The 19,001-nt window shown below is 41.1% G+C and overlaps 2 long non-coding RNA genes across 4 annotated transcripts; one reads left to right on the top strand and one right to left on the bottom strand.

Moving 5' to 3' along the window:
- Positions 1–7: 7 nt before the first annotated feature.
- On the top strand, positions 8–700 carry LOC120430675 (uncharacterized). The gene is made up of 3 exons (XR_005607707.2): positions 8–207; positions 455–612; positions 680–700. It is a non-coding gene; the product is annotated as an uncharacterized LOC120430675 (long non-coding RNA).
- A 1,465-nt stretch (positions 701–2,165) lies between these two features.
- On the bottom strand, positions 2,166–7,128 carry LOC120430677 (uncharacterized). Of its 3 annotated transcripts, none has more exons than XR_005607709.2 (8): positions 5,434–7,128; positions 4,664–5,343; positions 4,333–4,609; positions 4,022–4,276; positions 3,518–3,959; positions 3,319–3,462; positions 2,656–3,260; positions 2,166–2,601 (listed from the first exon to the last, which is right to left on the bottom strand). It is a non-coding gene; the product is annotated as an uncharacterized LOC120430677 (long non-coding RNA). The 3 variants fall into 3 exon arrangements; XR_005607708.2 differs by having other exon boundaries at positions 2,656–3,256; XR_005607710.2 differs by having other exon boundaries at positions 2,656–3,224.
- Positions 7,129–19,001: the final 11,873 nt, after the last annotated feature.

The raw sequence follows: 19,001 nt of genomic DNA, 5'->3' as shown, positions 1-19,001 counted from the left end.
AGCATTACGTAAATTTAATACACACGGGTAATTTGTATGCAAGATTTAGTTAACATTTGACTCAAACAGGATAGTAGTCTATAAAAAAAAAGCTAAAACGCATGTTAAGAGAAACGCAAATTCGGTCTCGCGATTTGACAGAAGCCGAAACTTGCCGGATATACAGTGAGCGATTTTAGAAGAAAACGCACACTGAGGAAAAAGAATGTAAGATTTTCATAAGTCTACATCTTATGTGCTGCCTGATTTGAGTATCCACTAGCCTCTCGCGATTTTCATAGACAATCTTATGACCGTCACTATAAATTCATATGGTTATAACTAAACTTTACTTATGTATTTGGTCCACTGTTGATAGACTATGGACTTCATAAGAAATTCTTATGGAATTCATCTGTGATTTTTCAATGGTTTTCGCGTAAGATGCTAGTGTGAAATTTTTTGACATTTCAAGATGGCGAAAGGACGGATCGAGAAGACAATTTTGAAAGCTCGCGACTCCAAATCACCCCGTAATTCATTCCGGTAACTACTTCACAAAGCTCCGCCGCCGCTATGAGTTTCTGATCGGACGAATAAATTTTCTTATTTACCGCGACCTCCAAGACTGTGGTAAGTTCTGTGGCGGGTGTTTCGTGGGTTTTGGTTCGAAGTTGAATATTTTGTTTTGGTATTTTAGGTTACATCAATGACTGTTGATTCGCCGCGGTACGCTCCAGAAGGATCCGGAGAATAGCAACGGTGAGGACAGTTCCGAGCAGCGGTCGAAGTGGTTTAAGATTGATTGCCGCGGTCATGCCGAAGGTATTGGCCATCCGGCAGAACATGCTGAATCACCAGCACAAGACGATTAAACCGGAGGCAGCGGAAACCAACGGGACGACGAGCAGCGGAGGAACAGTGGAGCGACCACGAATAAGAACGGGGAAAACATCTCCTCGAAGCAAAAATGAAATGAAGTTTTAGTTATATTACAATAATTAAAAAACATACACGTTTAAAATTTAAATAAACTTTTGTTTTCATTCAATTAAAAATAAGAAAAAATGGGTATAAAAAACAATGTATGTCAATATGATCTCCATGAGCATTGCCATATATTCTGTACACAATTCCATCTATGAATGTCATAAGATAACACAATGGAAATCTTAATTGACGGCTTTGCCAAATTTCCCCTCCCAGCCATAAGAAAATCTTATGACATCCGAATAAAATCCTGATGTCGAAAGGTCATAAGACGTTCTTATGGATTTTGCCAGTACTTTTTTCTGAGTGCAGGAGAGGCAAAACAAAAGAGAACGAGCGCGCGGCGATCGATGAGCAAATCGGTGTGATTCTCTTGAAAGCTCGTTCTGGCTTAGTTGGAGTAAACGAGACAGCAGGATGAGCTTTCGGATTGAATGATGACTCGTGAGCGAGTAAGGAGAGAATAGCGTGCTCTTACCCAGTAAGAAATACGGGGCCGATCGGGTCTGATCGTAAGAGCTACGATCAGACCTACAGGGGCCGATGCGGGTCTGATTTTGAGACACGCATCAGACCCGAATCAAGGTGTTTTGCACCCGAAACGTCAACCTGTCAAGGTTGTTCGAACATCGCAAGAGGCCTACATGCGGGGCCGATGTAAGAACGACGTAAAGGTAGAAAATCGGACGCGCATCAACCTCTCTTTTTAGATTCTTCTTCTTCTTTTTCTGCCATCTGTCAAACTCATAATTTGTTTTGATTGAAACAATTAGTTTATTTTTCGCGTTTTTTTATTACTTTTTCTGCTTTATTACACAACAATATATTTTTTTTAATTCTAAAAGGTTCTAGGTTCACTTTTGCTGCCTCTGGTGTTGGAAGCGACTTGTTTAGTTCACTGGATCGGAGTGGGTTCGTTTCGCCGGTATCGGGGCAACCGGTCAGCAGCAGGATGTCCACCATATTGACCACCGGATGGCCAGGAACTGAACGATGCGGCGGTTGAGCTTTCTGGAACGCTTCAACGCCAGAATGAGTAATGTTGAAAACTTGTTGACGACCAAACTTGGAATACCAGTGCAAATGTGGCAGCAAGCCACCTTCCGGCGGTTCACCGACCCAGGGCTTGGCCATATTCTCGCGCACTTCCTTCACATTGTTGGCCAACCTGGCGCTGCTACTTCTTTTTGCCAAACTTGAAGCTCATCTTTTGTTCCTGCATTTACAATTGACACGCGACGACTGTTCCGGTTTAAGCTTAGTATCTGGACCGCTCCGTTCACGTTCACAGGTACGGTATACCGCCGCCTTGTGATATGTCCGCAGCGTGGCCCGTATTGGCGTTCACCGCCATCGCCTTCTTCGGTGTTCCCGGCCGATGGAAGTGCCCTGGTCGATTGATCTAATTCGCTGGGTATATTCTTTAAATCTCTTTCATGCGCGGCCATCTAGACCTCGCGTGGCCTAACGGTAGTGGTTGCATTCGGAGGTTGTTCTTGGTGGCGTTGAAACGTCTGGTCCGCCAGGTCTTCAGTAGAACTGTTGTTTTATGTCCAACTGGCCCGCCTCAAATGATTCTGCGCCGTTATAAGACACAACTGAACATCTCCGACGAGACCGAACGACAACCGACTAGAAGAGGGGAAGTTATTTAGGTTTGGAAGATTTTAAAAATGACTTTGTTACCTGTGCTCCTTCAACAACGGTTCCGGTACCACCGGCGGTACTTTGGCAACCTCCCATTGACGGTACAACAGCCTCGTTGGCAGCTGATCTAACGAACGTGCTGACCGCCTGCAAGGAACCATTTTCCGAAGCCGGAACCGCCCAGCTGGGTAACTTTGGGGGACTCTGCCCTTGGAGTCAGTTCAGCAGGTGGTGGGTGCAGACGTGACCATATCCTCGCGAACGCTTTTCGCAGAGCAGTCCGTGATCCTTGTGGGGTCTTGATGACCTTGAACCAGGGTTTGTTTGAAAGGTTCATGAGCCTTCCAAGCGGGACTGCGTTGAGGAGCTGTTGGTCCGGTCCGGTCACTAGACGATGGTGTTCAGAAAATGGTCTACAGCGTAAACACCGCTACTGGCCAAGCGCTACACGATCGTTTCGGTTCTTAAGCGCGAAGGTCACTTTTCTTCTGCAGAACATGGCGTGGCTGTACCACGGAGGCGACCATCGGCTCATGGTCGGGACTGCTAGTGGTAACTGCCGGAGATGGTCCGATAAGTATGTGCAGGTGCACTTGTGCAGGTGCGCGCTTAAAGAGTCATGAGAGGCAAAGAGAAGAATCTGTCTTAAAAAAAAAAGTTTATTGCATTAGAATTTGCAAATATGCTTCAGAAGTAACTTACCAGAACCATACATTTTGAACTCGAGATTGTCATCCCATGACATTCTACGGAAGCAAGGCAGGAAAGTCGTTACCGCTGGCCAAGGTTGACAAGTTGGCAGCCCACCGGTTTATCTGTAACTGGTTCCGGGTCTTCTTTGAAATTCTGAAAGAAACCATTCCTAAATTTCCCAAACGATCGAGCTGTTCGAACACCTCACCATGTCATGCTACTCGTGCACGAGCGGAATTTTGGTCGTATCAACCGGTTGTTTTTCGTCGTTTGCTGCCTCTGATGCGGGACCAAAGAGCTGCCGGTGAAAGTGCAAAGGAGCCGGCCCACAGTCTGGCCATTATGGTGCTGACGCGCTCCGGAGTAGTCAGCGTCCAAAAACTTGGAGTACTGCAAGAACTCTTTCGTAGCCTTGATAGCAGGCCGCTTTTAGGCGTTTAGGCATTCCGACCATGGCCGTGGCCATGTTCTCGCGCACGTGCTCCACAATGTTGGCCAGCGAGCGACGGTTTGTCTTCTTCGTTCCTGCCGGCGACTGCAGGGTCATTAGAGCCTGTTCCGAACAGCGTTGTTCCGAGGACATTTGTAGAACCATGGCCGTTCTAGGTTTGAATTCCGGATGACTCCGAGCATCCACAACGGGAGAGAATCTATTGGAAGACAAACAAAAAGTTTATTCCACTGCGGGCTATTTTAAATGCAAGTTACATACCAGAATCTTTCATTTAAATTTGCCACTCTTGGTTTGCTCGAGTTTGCTTTCCGTCGATTTACAAACGCCAGTGTAACTCCCGCAGCAGATGCATCTACAGAACCACTTCCCGTGGGCGAGCTAGAGACCGTAAGCTGGAAAAGGCGACGTCACGGGCGGCACCGGTTCAGCCAGCAGCAGCACTTGCACTGTTCTTGCTGTTCGCATCTTCCTGGGTTAAACAGCATTTTGCAATGACATTTGGTCCTTCGTTTCCTAAAACGAAAAAAATAGTTAATTCTGGATCAAACCAACTTACAACTTTAAGTAACCTTAAGCTCTTTCATGACCAGCTTAACAACGGAAGTACCACGCTTATCAGGATCAGGCGCTTTTTACGTCCGGAAGCGTGGTTTCAAGCGCACGACATCATTGCAACCGAAACGAATCTTTCCTAACTGACAAGTTTGCGGATGTCGGACAGATCGGACACGCCCTTCTCAGTTAACACGACGTCCTGCTTGAGGGCAATCATATCGGTACACACCTTGGCCACAAGTTCCTCCTGCAGCAGCGCGTGACCTTTTTTTCATCCCCGGCCCGTTTGACCTGGAAGAAGGAAAAATTAATTTGGTTAAAAAATGTAAATAATAGTTGTTTTACCTAAGTTCCCGCTGCCCTGGTTACGCTGCCATCGGCTGCCCCTGGCCATCTCCAAGTGGTACAGTTGCAAGGCCAAAAAGATCAGACTCCTGCGTCGAATCCACAGCCCTGAAGTTCCGGATGTAAGCAAATCTAATGGCTCTTGTCGTCGCTCAAAACGCTTTGATTCAATTCCGGCATTGTACGGCCACCGCAGTCACTCATCTTGCTGGACGACTCCGGGCACTGAAGCGATCGTCCTCCTCGGAGTCAATGTGACGCTTCATGATCTCCTGTGGGACCATATCACCGCTGGCACGATCGTCCCGGACGCCACGATCCATTTCTCGACGCTGCTGCTGGCCCGCTGGTTGATCCTTGCGCTTTGCTGAGTGTGAATGAACCATGGATGGTACTGCTCTTGCCGTCACCCTGCTGCTGCTACTGGACCGGTTGACTATTTTGCTGGCAGTGCTATTGTTCCATCTTGGTCTCGTCCAGTCCACGATTTCCGCCGCCGGCGTGGCCAACCTGGAAAGGTGCCGATCTGCTGGTAGTTGTGGATGATGATGAATGTGTGCAGGTATTTGGTTGAACCAGGGTTGAATTGGTGTTGGCGGTTACCAGGAGAGGACGGAACATTCAGTCAATCGGCGATGGGATCGGGATTGATCAACCGAAGGTTTGCAAGTAGGAAATCGCTGCGAAATAAATTTCAGTAAATCATTAAATGTTACAGAAAATCAACAAGTGTGATCATATTATGAAAGATCCTTGAGTTTAGAACTTACCAGAGTGAATTTAAGATGATTTTGCTGTTTGAAAGCCGCTGTCACGCCTCGCCGACTCCGTCATCGGAGAAGTCCCGGCTGGTGCCGATTCTGGTCCGAGTATTTCCGAACAAGCAATTAAGCTCGGGGTCGCTGGTGTTCTGAAGGAAGAGAGGAAAAGAATGCAGTTATGATTAATTGTTTAAATTAATTAGAACTTGTTCTCTCAAAATACACAAAATACAAACTTATCTAAGATACTGTATTGTCATGTTCCGTTTCAGAACGGAAGACCTGCATGGCCTCCGAAGCCGCCGTGTTATTGAATTTGTCTCGATTTGACCAGCTCAAGTCACCGACTTCGACCATTTTGTCGCATCTCGACGGATTCGTTCGGCCTCACGGTGCTCCCCTTCACCAGCGGTTCAATTTCGACTAAACTAATTTCTGCGACCAGTTCCGCTACCACCGGCTTTGGCGACTTCGAAACGAACCTGGTCCAGGTCTTACAGATCGGTTTGTGTCGTGGTTTGTGTCCTTCTCGTCGTTCTTGACGGTGCCACAATCATGTTGAACCGCGCGCGGTGTTCGGTGAACTTAGTCGGAACCACTTCAACCTCACATTATCCGTCTGTTGAACCGGCCGCCCAAGTGATTCGGCGAATGTTTTCCGGATTGGGCACAGAGGGACATATCGCCCTACTCAGGAACCTACTTCCGTTTCTACGCTTTCTGGAGTTGGCGACCCAATTATTTGACCTGAAAGTGAAAATTAGCCCGGGTTAGAGGATTCCATGACTTTATTGTTGTGCCTGCGCTCCTGCAGCACCTGTTTCGCTACAACCGGCTGCTCCTACGCCACCTTCCAGGTGGTCAAGCGGAAAGGCTTAGTTCGGTTCTGGGACAAAATGAGTTCCGGAAGTGCCCTGCGTTTTTCCTTCAAGTAAACCACCACACCGTATGTATCCACGCTAAGATCTGCGGAAAAGGGCAAAACAACATAAGGCATGTTGTTGATTCTTATAAAAATTAAATAAAATTTGAATAAATAAAAAAACTTACCAGAAAAGCAAAAACACACCAAAACATGTTCTCCAATCGAAAAAATAACTCGTTTGACAGTTCCTCCCGAAAATTCGCAACCGCGTAAGAGGGAGACAGAATGACGACCGAAACTTCGACGAAAAATTAAATCATCCCGTCTCTGTCACTCTAACGCGCAAGATACAGTTCATCGAACTGATCGAAAAACATCGTTGCCTTACAAAACATCGTGGGTTTACGGACTTTCGATCTGGGTACTCGCTGCGAAGGAGCTCGATGTCGATCGATGTTTCAGTCTTCAGTCTGGTTTGTATTTTTGAGGCGAAAAGTCATGCGTCGATTTCTTTGACGGTTATTTTGAAGATGGCCGCGATGGGACACGACAATATGTGTTTCCAATAAAAAATACTCAGATTTATAACCGATTTCAGTTGAACAATTATCTTGTAAAATATGAAAACTTGTGATTAATGCTTCGAATTCAATTTCAGTTGTAATATAAATCGATATATTTATAAACCAAACTAGTTTCAACGAATTTCAGAAAAAAATCCAATATTTAAAAAATAGCAATTTTACCTAAAATTTATAAATATTTTGTTAAAAAGCTTATAAACTTAGTTAACTAAATAAAAACATTGATTTTTTTTTCTTAAAAACTATATCAGCAACCTAGGTGATGGTCAGGGTTGCGAATGAGCGAGCGCTCACGGAAAGCGTGCTGGCTCCAGCTGGAGCGCGAGTTTTTATCAGGTAGCTCGTGCTCGCTCACGCTCACCGGAGCGTTTTGCGCTCACGTGAGCTGGTGAGCGAAAGTAGGTAGCTGTTTTTCCCTGTTGAAGCATCTGCCTGTTTGAAACGAAGTTTCTAGAACTATCTCAGCACAGGCAGCAAAAACAAACAAGAAAGTGGTCAAACAAACAAAAGTAAGCAATAAAATGGATTTAGTCGACGAACCGAAATATACGTTCTATTTAAATTCAGAATTAGCCAAGGGGCAGAATGATTCACTCTTGAGTGTGCTAACAAAGAGCTAACTCATTCTTAATGTAAAAAATCATTGACGTGAAGAGATGCACTGATGTGTACAAAAAAAAGAATTAATTGACAAATGTTTATTTTAAGTTTTTAGAATCCGGAGTTTTGACTCAAGGTGGTTTTAAAAACAAAAAAAAATGTTTTATTGGACCTTTAAAAAAACACCAGTAAAGCTTTATAAAAGTTATAATCATCCCTCATATTCGGAACATATTCAAAAAATCATTTATTGAATCTGTAACTGAATATTTTCAGAGGCTTGGTAGCGGAGGTGTTAGATATAATTTACTTGACGGAAAAGGAGCCACCCTTTATGTGCTAAAACTTAACAATGACAATTTTTATTATTTCATTCAAATGGGTTATTTCAAACACTACAGCAATTTGGAGGCTTTTTGTAAATAGAGAACTGTTTTAACAATTTTACCCTATTTTCTAGAATGAGACAGAGAAAGATTAACTTTATAAAAATGATCAGCCGTTTCCAAGCACTGAACGATTTATTAAATAGAATGACTTTTGTTCAATGGTTGCTCATTCTGATCCGCACGCTGGAATGGTAGCCAACAGACTGTTTAGGTACATAATACAGTTTAATTTTATATTTTTATCAACCAAGCATATAAAAATGAATCGAACTTACCCCAGCATAAATCTTCTTGAATTATTTCATTGTTTTGTAAGTTTTTCTAAGGTTTACAGTCCTTTTTTGTTCACGCGCTCATACCCTTCCCTTGTTTCCACTGACATGCTGCACATTAAGTACAAAATCTAACTAGGATTGAAAAACAAAAAACTGTCTCAAAAAGTTAAACGATTCGCGATACTTCCAAAGTGAGCGCTCCGTGAGCGAAACATGAGCGCGAGCGCGAGCGTGGGGCAAACGCGAGCTGAAAAAATCGGAGCAAACGTGAGCGCGGGCAAACGTGAGCTAGCTCGCGCAGCGCTCCTCCTCACGAATGAGCGAAAAGTGAGCGCTCACGAGCGCGTGAGCGCGTGAGGAACGCAACACTGGTGATGGTACTTTTGACGTAAAAATAAAGTTTGAACACCTTAAGTTTAATTATAACAAGAAAAACTATGACTATTAAAGTCACCCCGGAATTAAAACTTGGAATTTTTAAGGTAATTTTTTTCCAAACACTATTGAAAAAACTTTTTTTCAAAAATAGTGCATGAACTTTGCGTTGCCTACCCAGTACATGTTTTAAAAATAATAATCTTGAGAAAAACCTTACCAGTAGGAAAATATTCAAAAAATAAATTGAAATCCTATCAAAGTCACCCCGGTTTACGGTACGAGTCAAGCCAATTATTGAATCAACTGCTCTTGAGATATATCAGATTCAAAATTAATTCATACATAATAATTATTTTCCATTATTTTATTATGATATGTGAACCAAAACATTCCATTGTTATGATATGTAAACCAAAACAAGCATGAACATTGTTTGTTATAAATTTACCAAATATTAATGATGAATACACTAACAATCTACCGAAATACCTGTAAAAACATTTAAAGCCGGTTCTGGATCTGTTCATCATGAACATGAATTAATGCATTTCTGCAAATTATTAACAGTTTAAAATCACCTAAAACTCGTTTTGTTCCAAAGCAAATATGATTATGGTTATTGGAGATCATAATGGCTGCAATATCCCATAGAAACTGAAAAGAATTTTCATCACAAAATGTAAACTTGTTCAAAGAAAAAGAACAAAAATCATCAACATATAAAAGACAATAGTTTATAGGTCTTTAAAAAAACGGTGTTAAAAATTGAAAATGAAACATAATATTTTTAATTATCTTTTAAATTAAGTCGTGCCAAATTAAAAATGGCCTTATGAGCTACAAAAAACTAAGCAAGTGAACAAAAAATTGAGCACAGGCCACAGCACAGAGCCACAGTGCCAAAGTCCAAATTGGGCTATTTTAATGATCCGCTTTAAAAAATCAAAGTATCTTTATCAAAACTAGCACATATTTGTACTAGCTGGAACAAATAACCTGGATAAAGTATTCTTGAAGGGCATAAAGTTTTTAAAGAAGAGAGACTGTTTTCATTCAAAAGGACGCAATATTACTGAATGCACAAATTGTTTTATTGTGGTTTCGGAAATAAATCGAATTTTCGCGGCGACTTATCTGACACTACGCTTTGCAAACTTATCAATTCTAATTCTGAGTGTAACAAGTTGTGTTGAACGCGAGGATAAACGTCACTGAAAAAATATTTTGTCGCTCTGGCACCAAATCGAAACGAGCGATTTCCACTCTCGCCGCACTTTTTCTCTCCGCCTTTTTCTGTCAAGCTTTATAGCATCAGCGCTTGCGTGATGGCGTTAGAAATTTTGGATGATTATGTTGACCATTTCTGCAGGTAAAAATAGTGCATATTTTATTTTGTTTTTCATTAAATAAACAAAAAAAGTTGGTTCATCCACCGCCAAAAATTTTCGTCAATCAAAACAATATGGAGGAATCACAACAAAGTTGGCTTACACACTGATCGAGTAATACCAAATTAAGCTTGACAGAAAAAGGCGGAGAGAAAAAGTGCGGCGAGAGTGGAAATCGCTCGATTCGGTTTAGTGCCAGAGCGACAATAATTTAAAAAGAATTGGCTGGCACATATGTGTACTAGCTTGCACAAATAATCTGGGTGAAGTATTCTTGAAGGGCATGAAATTTACTAAGGCGTCATCCACAAAGAACGTCACGCTCTAGGGGGGAGGGGGGGATGTCGCAAGCGTGACAAAGTGTGACAGATGACGTCACGCTAGACAATTTTTTGAATATTGAAAATTCAGTCTTTAAATATATTTAAAAAGATGTTTAATGTTTGATAAAGTTTACCTACTCATGAATAAAACACAATACAAGGCTTTAAGAAACAGAGTTTTGATAATAGATTTAATCATTATCCTATAAAAAAAATAAATCATCATATAAAAAAATCCAAACACAACCCTTAAAAATAAAAAAAAACTTCCTCGATTGAACTCCGATTTATTTATTCTACCTTTATAAATTGTCTAATTTTCAAAATAACCTATGAGTAATGGGTTTCCTATGCAGATAGGACCTTTTTAAAATTTAATCTAGATTGTACAAATAGTAAAGATGAAGAGGGGGAGGGTCCAACAAATCATGACGTACTTTTCAAGGGAGCCAGCTTGACAAAGTGTGACATAGGGGGGAGGGGAGGTTAATTTTGGCCGATTTTAGTGTGACATTCTTTATGGATGACGCCTAAGTAGAGAGACTGGTTTTATTCAAAAGGACGCAATATTACTGAATGCGTATCTGAGCTGGCACATATTTGTACAAGCTTGCACAAATAATCTGGGTAAAGTATTCTTGAAGGGCATGAAATTTTCTAAGTAGGGAGACTTGATTCATTCAAAAGGACGCAATATTACTGAGTTCACAAATTGTTTGAATTTAAAAAAAATAATAATTAAGCTGGCAAGTACAAGCTTGCACAAATTATATGTTATTTTTTTTCTCTATTGGAGCTGGACAAAAGCCCTCTTTAGCTGTGACTGGTATTATTCAAGGCACTTTCTCAAAAAGGCACATTCTTAAAACTAACTCAATAAATATCACAGTTTCTTAAATCTACACAGCAAAAAATTCGATGGTAAAATCGCATGCAAAAGCATGCACATCACCTTCGTCAAAATAAACACTTAATATTACACACTGCATGTACATTTTTTGCAAACACAAAAAAAAAGTTGCAACCGACGGGATTCAAACCCAGCACCAACTGTAAGGACTGCCGCCTTAGCCCACTCGGCCATCAGACCGATGTAAAGCTGAAAGGATAAACGCATATATGCGCTTGACATTTCGGTCAAGTAGGTTTCCCATACTGATGGGCTACATATTTCAAGGTGTAAAATTACATAAAATTGCATAAAATAATGGGTCTCGTGGCGCAGGGGTAGCCACGGCGTGTTTTCTAGAACAACCTTATCAGGAAAAAATAGTCATCGCTACTTTCAAATGTGTCTTATAGGAAATTTTCTCAGCTATCCAATGCTTCTAAGAGCGAAATGTTTCATCGGGAAATTTCTGAGATATCTCTATTTTATGTTTTTTGGTTTTAAATTCCTTTATTATTTATTGGAAACTTTTAAATAACAGTCCAGGAAACTTGTCAAATGATGTGTTTCATGTGTCTTTTACTCATCAAAATGTGCAAAATAAGACAAGAAACAACTTTGTAGAAGGTTGCAAACCGCTAAACATTTTGAAAATTATGTTTTGTCTAAGTTTTTGAATATATGGGATTTTTTCAGAAATTAAAATCATCAAACAGTGTAAAAATATATTTTGTACAAGAATTATTTGATAATTACATATTTTTTTGTGTACAAATAACACGTGTCTACTCTGATTTTGCTTGTTCAACCGAAACTTTGGCAAATTTGATATTTTCTTAAGCAAACATTAACCTGGAACATAAATACAAATATGATTTGAAATCGAAAATATACACAGAAAAAAAATTATGGTAATATTCATCAGGAAATGGTGACAGATTTTGTGGCGAAAAAAATGTGTAATATTACATCAGGAATTGGTGAATTTTCATCAGTTTCTGATGAATATTCATCAGGTTCACATTTTTACACATTGTTTGATTAATATTACTCAAAAAATGAGTAATATTCAACCAACCAAATTTTCAACATTCCAAAATTCAACTTTTTTTGCTGTGTACTACATATTACTGTAGCAAGCTTCAAAAGTCATATTTTCAAAATAATTATAGAATGTTTTCTGTTGAAAATGCACTTAAAAGTAGCAATAAAACTCGAGTCTTCCAATTCAGAATGCTGAAAACACCGTCGCAAACATTTTTTTTGTTTGAACAAAAATTAAATAATATTTTAACAAAAAAAAAACAAACAGAAACTTTCTTTCCAAACTATTTGAAAAAAAATCAATATATATATATATTTTGATTGAAGATGAGAGTCTTATAAACTTCTAAAATATTGCTAATCATTTAATCATTTAATACAAAAAAAAACTAAAACAATCATTTCATACTAATGACAAGTATTTCTCCTAAAGCTCGCAACAGTAATTTGCAGTTTAATTTCTAGTATTAAACATCTTTTGTATCCATGCAACTGGTTAGTGTTTGATTAAGGAAAGATTATATTTATTCATAAAAATCTTGTAATACCCTATCAATCTCAAACCTGTAGAAATTTCGGTTGTATCCGCTAAGTCCAAGCTGAATCAGAGCAGACCGGTGTTATTTGTGCACAACAATTATGTAATAATCTATATGTTCTTGTAAAAATAATATTTCTAACGATTTTATTATTTTAATATTTGAATAAATCCCACATATTCAAAAATTCGGTTAGAACTTAATTTTCAAAATGTTTAGTGGTTTGCAACCTTCTACAAAGTTGTTTCTTGTCTTATTCTGCACATTTTGATAAGTAAAAGACACATGAAACACATCATTTGACAAGTTTCCTGGACTGTTATTTAAAAGTGTCCAATTATTAATCAAGGATTTTAAAAGAAAAAACTTCAAATAGAGATATCTCAGAACTTTCCCGATGAAACATTTCGCTCTTAGAAGCATTGGAAAGCTGAGAAAATTTCCTATAAGACACATTGGAAAGCTGAGAAAATTTCCTATAAGACACATTTGAAAGTAGTGATGACTATTTTTTCTCCTTAAGGTTGCCCAGAAAACACGCCGTGGTAGCGGCTTCGGCTGCCGATCCCGATGATGCTATGAGACGCGGGTTCGATTCCCGCCTTATCCACTGAGCTTCTATCGGATGGTGAAGTAAAACGTCGGTCCCGGTTTCTCCTGTCTCGTCAGAGGCGCTGGAGCAGAAATCCCACGTTAGAGGAAGGCCATGCCCCGGGGGGCGTAGTGCCAATAGTTTCGTTTTCGTTTTTGCATAAAATAATGCAATATTTATTTTACACCCAGGCCTTTTACGCGCAACTGGATTACTACTTTTTTAGCTGTGTACATGAGTATTGTTAGGTCAGGGATGGGATTTCAGGTGATTTAGGAAGCGTAATTTGATTGTGTCTCTGGAAATGTCAAAGTCGAAATGATCTGAGCATAAGTTAAAAACACGACAATTGCTAGAAATCGGTTCGTTCTGCCCGTGGTTTGTAAGAGCCCTGCGGACAGTCATGAACGAGTGATTGCGGAGTACTTTTGGTTTTCTCTGAAAAAATAGAATTTTCATTGTTTTCAAATTATGCACAAATAAAAAATGCAGATGAACAATCTTATGCATTTTTGAGGTGAAAAATAATTAATAAATTAATCGAATACCGATTGAAACACAAATATTGCGGCATTAGCCTTTTACAAGCTATATCGCAGGGTAGGATTTTCATTGCGCGGCAAAGTGCTTACGGATGGAGGTGGAAGAATCCTCCGATGGGGACGAGTTTCGTTCCGTAAACGGAACGCGGAAGCGGAAGAAGATTAGCGACGGAGTCGTTGGCGGAAATGGCCAAGAGGAGCATCTTCTCAACAACAACAAGTTCAGCCCGCTGGTGAAGAACAACAACAACAATGGTAAACAAGCCGGGAAAGGAGACGTCCCAACGGTACCAGTGGTTCCAGTGGCCAAGAAACCACCACCTCTGGTGGTAAAGAATACGAGCTACGCCAAGCTGAGGAGTGTAATGTCGCCGTGCACAACCAAGCCAAGTTACAAGCTAACTCCGTTTGGGATCAAATTGCTGTGTTCCTCCGAGGAGCGTTTTGAGACCGCGCGGGCCCACTTGATTGCGAACAACGTGGAGTTCTACACCCACGAGAAACGAAGCGAGCGGCAACTCCGCGTCGTCGTCAGAGGACTTCCACCGGCTTCACCTGAATTCGTCAAGAAGAACCTCAAGGAATCGCAAAACCTGGATGCTGTGGAGGTGCACGCCATCAAGAGAAAAGGAGAGTCCGCCTCGTCAGAGGAAACCCCGTACATTGTTACGTTCCCCAAGGGGTACACCAACTTGAAGCAGCTGAGTGAGATCAAGCGCTTGAGGAGATTTCACATCCGGTGGGAGGCCTACCGGAACAAGCGACCGAACGTGACCCAGTGCAGGAACTGCTTGCAGCTGGGTCATGGAACCAGGAACTGTCACCTCAAGGGGAGGTGCAACAACTGTGGGGGTCCCCACAAGACGGACGAGTGCGAAGTCCAGGAAGCCCAGCCAAAGCGGTGTGCCAACTGCTCTGGAGCCCACGAAGCTACGGACCGCAGCTGCCCCAAGCGTGCGGATTTCATCCAGCGGCGCCAGCAGGCGTCGAAACCGAAACCGCCGGCAAGGAAGGCGGAGAAGCAGAATCCAGCAGTTCCGGCGTTCACGCCAGCGGAGTTCCCTCCGCTGCCGGGCGCAGTTCCGGACGGAAAAGTGAAGGATCGCCCTCGACCCGCAGAAAGCAGCCAAGGTGGCTCCCGAGACGGTGGAGCCACGGAGGAGGAAGCCGGGGAGGTGCTCTACAGTTCGGCTGAGCTGTGGGGCATTTTCTCCGAGTACATCGGCAGGTTCAAGACCTGCAAGACCCGCTTGGACCAAGTAACCCTAGTCAGTTACATGATCTCCAAGTATGGAATGTAAGGAGTTGTTTTTGTTGTGTATATTTAATATGTTGATCGATCCTCGGTCCTAACCTGGTCTTAGCACCTAAGAGGACCTAATAAAAATAAGTTTAGAATAAAAAAAAAAAAAAATCGCAGGGTAGCCACCAGATTTGGATTTTCAATTTCCCGGTTTTTTCCCGGTTTTCTCCAAAGGCCACAAGGAATTTTTCCATATAGTTTTAAGTCTAATTACAATGTTTTTTTTTTTATAGACTGACGTTAGTATCAAAATTATCTTGTTCTTGGGTTGCATAACTTATTACTGGAAAGCAGTAAATAGCATTTAAAATGTATAATAGCAATATAAAATGTAATGGGTAGAGAAGATTTGCAAAAGACAACAGCATTTGTGCAAATGTTCTTCAGTTTTCTTTGAAAAAATTTCGTAAGTTCAAGAAGAACGATTCTTCCAAGAATTAGCAATTTCCAGGAAATTTATTTTTTGTATTATACTACCAAAATAATGTGCATCATCAGTCCATACAAATCATTATAGACTTTGGCAGTAGTGCAGAAAAACTGCCATTTTTAAAAATAAATCGGTACCTTAAAACATTTTTTGCTGATCGATTTATTATCTTCGGCAAGTTTTTAGGTATTGATGGGATGATTTCTTAGATTGGTGCGCTGGAAGTGGGGACGCGAAGTCGTGATTATGCAGGTTAATTTTTTTGTGTGCTTTTCTGTCGCTATTCGTATGGGGTGAGTGATTGTTGTAATTGAATAATAGCATCATTGGTGCGCTGGAAGTGGGGACGCGAAGTCGTGATTATGCAGGTTAATTTTTTTGTGTGCTTTTGTGTCGCTATTCGTATGGGGTGAGTGATTGTGTTAATCGAATAATAGCATCATTGGTGCGCTGGAAGTGGGGACGCGAAGTCGTGATTATGCAGGTTAATTTTTTTGTGTGCTTTTGTGTCGCTATTCGTATGGGGTGAGTGATTGTGTTAATCGAATAATAGCATCATTGGTGCGCTGGAAGTGGGGACGCGAAGTCGTGATTATGCAGGTTATTTTTTTTGTGTGCTTTTCTGTCGCTATTCGTATGGGGTGAGTGATTGTTGTAATTGAATTATAGCATCATTGGTGCGCTGGAAGTGGGGACGCGAAGTCGTGATTATGCAGGTTAATTTTTTTGTGTGCTTTTGTGTCGCTATTCGTATGGGGTGAGTGATTGTGTTAATCGAATAATAGCATCATTGGTGCGCTGGAAGTGGGGACGCGAAGTCGTGATTATGCAGGTTAATTTTTTTGTGTGCTTTTGTGTCGCTATTCGTATGGGGTGAGTGATTGTGTTAATCGAATAATAGCATCATTGGTGCGCTGGAAGTGGGGACGCGAAGTCGTGATTATGCAGGTTAATTTTTTTGTGTGCTTTTGTGTCGCTATTCGTATGGGGTGAGTGATTGTGTTAATCGAATAATAGCATCATTGGTGCGCTGGAAGTGGGGACGCGAAGTCGTGATTATGCAGGTTAATTTTTTTGTGTGCTTTTGTGTCGCTATTCGTATGGGGTGAGTGATTGTGTTAATCGAATATTAGCATCATTGGTGCGCTGGAAGTGGGGACGCGAAGTCGTGATTATGCAGGTTAATTTTTTTGTGTGCTTTTCTGTCGCTATTCGTATGGGGTGAGTGATTGTTGTAATTGAATAATAGCATCATTGGTGCGCTGGAAGTGGGGACGCGAAGTCGTGATTATGCAGGTTAATTTTTTTGTGTGCTTTTGTGTCGCTATTCGTATGGGGTGAGTGATTGTGTTAATCGAATAATAGCATCATTGGTGCGCTGGAAGTGGGGACGCGAAGTCGTGATTATGCAGGTTAATTTTTTTGTGTGCTTTTGTGTCGCTATTCGTATGGGGTGAGTGATTGTGTTAATCGAATAATAGCATCATTGGTGCGCTGGAAGTGGGGACGCGAAGTCGTGATTATGCAGGTTATTTTTTTTGTGTGCTTTTCTGTCGCTATTCGTATGGGGTGAGTGATTGTTGTAATTGAATTATAGCATCATTGGTGCGCTGGAAGTGGGGACGCGAAGTCGTGATTATGCAGGTTAATTTTTTTGTGTGCTTTTGTGTCGCTATTCGTATGGGGTGAGTGATTGTGTTAATCGAATAATAGCATCATTGGTGCGCTGGAAGTGGGGACGCGAAGTCGTGATTATGCAGGTTAATTTTTTTGTGTGCTTTTGTGTCGCTATTCGTATGGGGTGAGTGATTGTGTTAATCGAATAATAGCATCATTGGTGCGCTGGAAGTGGGGACGCGAAGTCGTGATTATGCAGGTTAATTTTTTTGTGTGCTTTTGTGTCGCTATTCGTATGGGGTGAGTGATTGTGTTAATCGAATAATAGCATCATTGGTGCGCTGGAAGTGGGGACGCGAAGTCGTGATTATGCAGGTTAATTTTTTTGTGTGCTTTTGTGTCGCTATTCGTATGGGGTGAGTGATTGTGTTAATCGAATAATAGCATCATTGGTGCGCTGGAAGTGGGGACGCGAAGTCGTGATTATGCAGGTTAATTTTTTTGTGTGCTTTTCTGTCGCTATTCGTATGGGGTGAGTGATTGTTGTAATTGAATAATAGCATCATTGGTGCGCTGGAAGTGGGGACGCGAAGTCGTGATTATGCAGGTTAATTTTTTTGTGTGCTTTTGTGTCGCTATTCGTATGGGGTGAGTGATTGTGTTAATCGAATAATAGCATCATTGGTGCGCTGGAAGTGGGGACGCGAAGTCGTGATTATGCAGGTTAATTTTTTTGTGTGCTTTTCTGTCGCTATTCGTATGGGGTGAGTGATTGTGGTAATCGAATAATAGCATGCCTTACTGAATTATTTGTGTCTTGAGCGTGTTTTTCGTTGAGTAATTGGTGTTTTTTTGTGATTTTTTTTTGTGATCTTAATTAATTGTTTTGTGATTTTCAAAGCCCTTCCTATATCATCGTTGATCGGAAGGCACGGCGTCGGGTAAATTGCGTATAATTTTTTCGAATAAGGTTTAATTTTTTATGGTGAAAAAGCCATTTCTATATAATGATCGAAAGACGCACTGACATTTTGGATTAATTAATAGTGGAGTGAAATAATTGTGTGTGAGTGATTTTGTGTGTTAACCAGAAAGACCTTCCCATAGCATCGTTGCTCGGAAGGCTCGCCGACGGGTCTGTTATGAAAGTCCTCCCCATAGCATCGTAGCTCGGGAGGCATCGAAAAGCCAATACCTTATCCTACTAACCCAAAAAATAATAATCACGTGATGCTTGAAGGAGATGCTGTGGATTCAACGGTCTCAAGCGGTATCAACAAGTATATAGCGAAAAACTGTGTGCTTGATGAGTCTGCAACTTCAACTATCGGACTAACATTCCTCCCTTTCGTTGAACTACAGGCTTCTTGGGAGGGCGCCGGTATTGACTAATAAAGCAGGGATCTTCAGAGGTTAAACAGTGAACGGATGGTTGGCTCCCACTGATCATTTTTGATTCATTGTTTAACTTCAGCTGATCTGTCAATAACGGAGTAGCAGCTCATTGGCAGTCAACCATGCTCATGCTCATGCTCATGCTCATGCTCATGATGGGATGATTTCTTAAAAAAACTTTAACTGTCCAAAAAACTCCTCTGAGTTGGCCTGTACTTCAACAGAAACAGTCAAAATTGAGTTAATTTTTTTTTACGAAATTTTCAAAAAAGAATTAAATAAAACCCAACAAAAACTAAATTTTTGTGTTGATGTAGTATCCACTTAAAAGTGACTGTTTGTATTGAAATGACTATTTTGCAGTAGAACCATGGACGAAGTAGAACTCTAAAAATATTGTAATTTTTGAATATATGAATATTTT

The sequence above is a fragment of the Culex pipiens genome, chromosome 1 (assembly GCF_016801865.2).
Source record: "Culex pipiens pallens isolate TS chromosome 1, TS_CPP_V2, whole genome shotgun sequence".
NCBI classification, from domain to species: Eukaryota; Metazoa; Arthropoda; class Insecta; order Diptera; family Culicidae; genus Culex; species Culex pipiens.
Note: the sequence above shows the minus strand (reverse complement) of the source record. Positions and strands in the feature narration are given on the sequence as shown.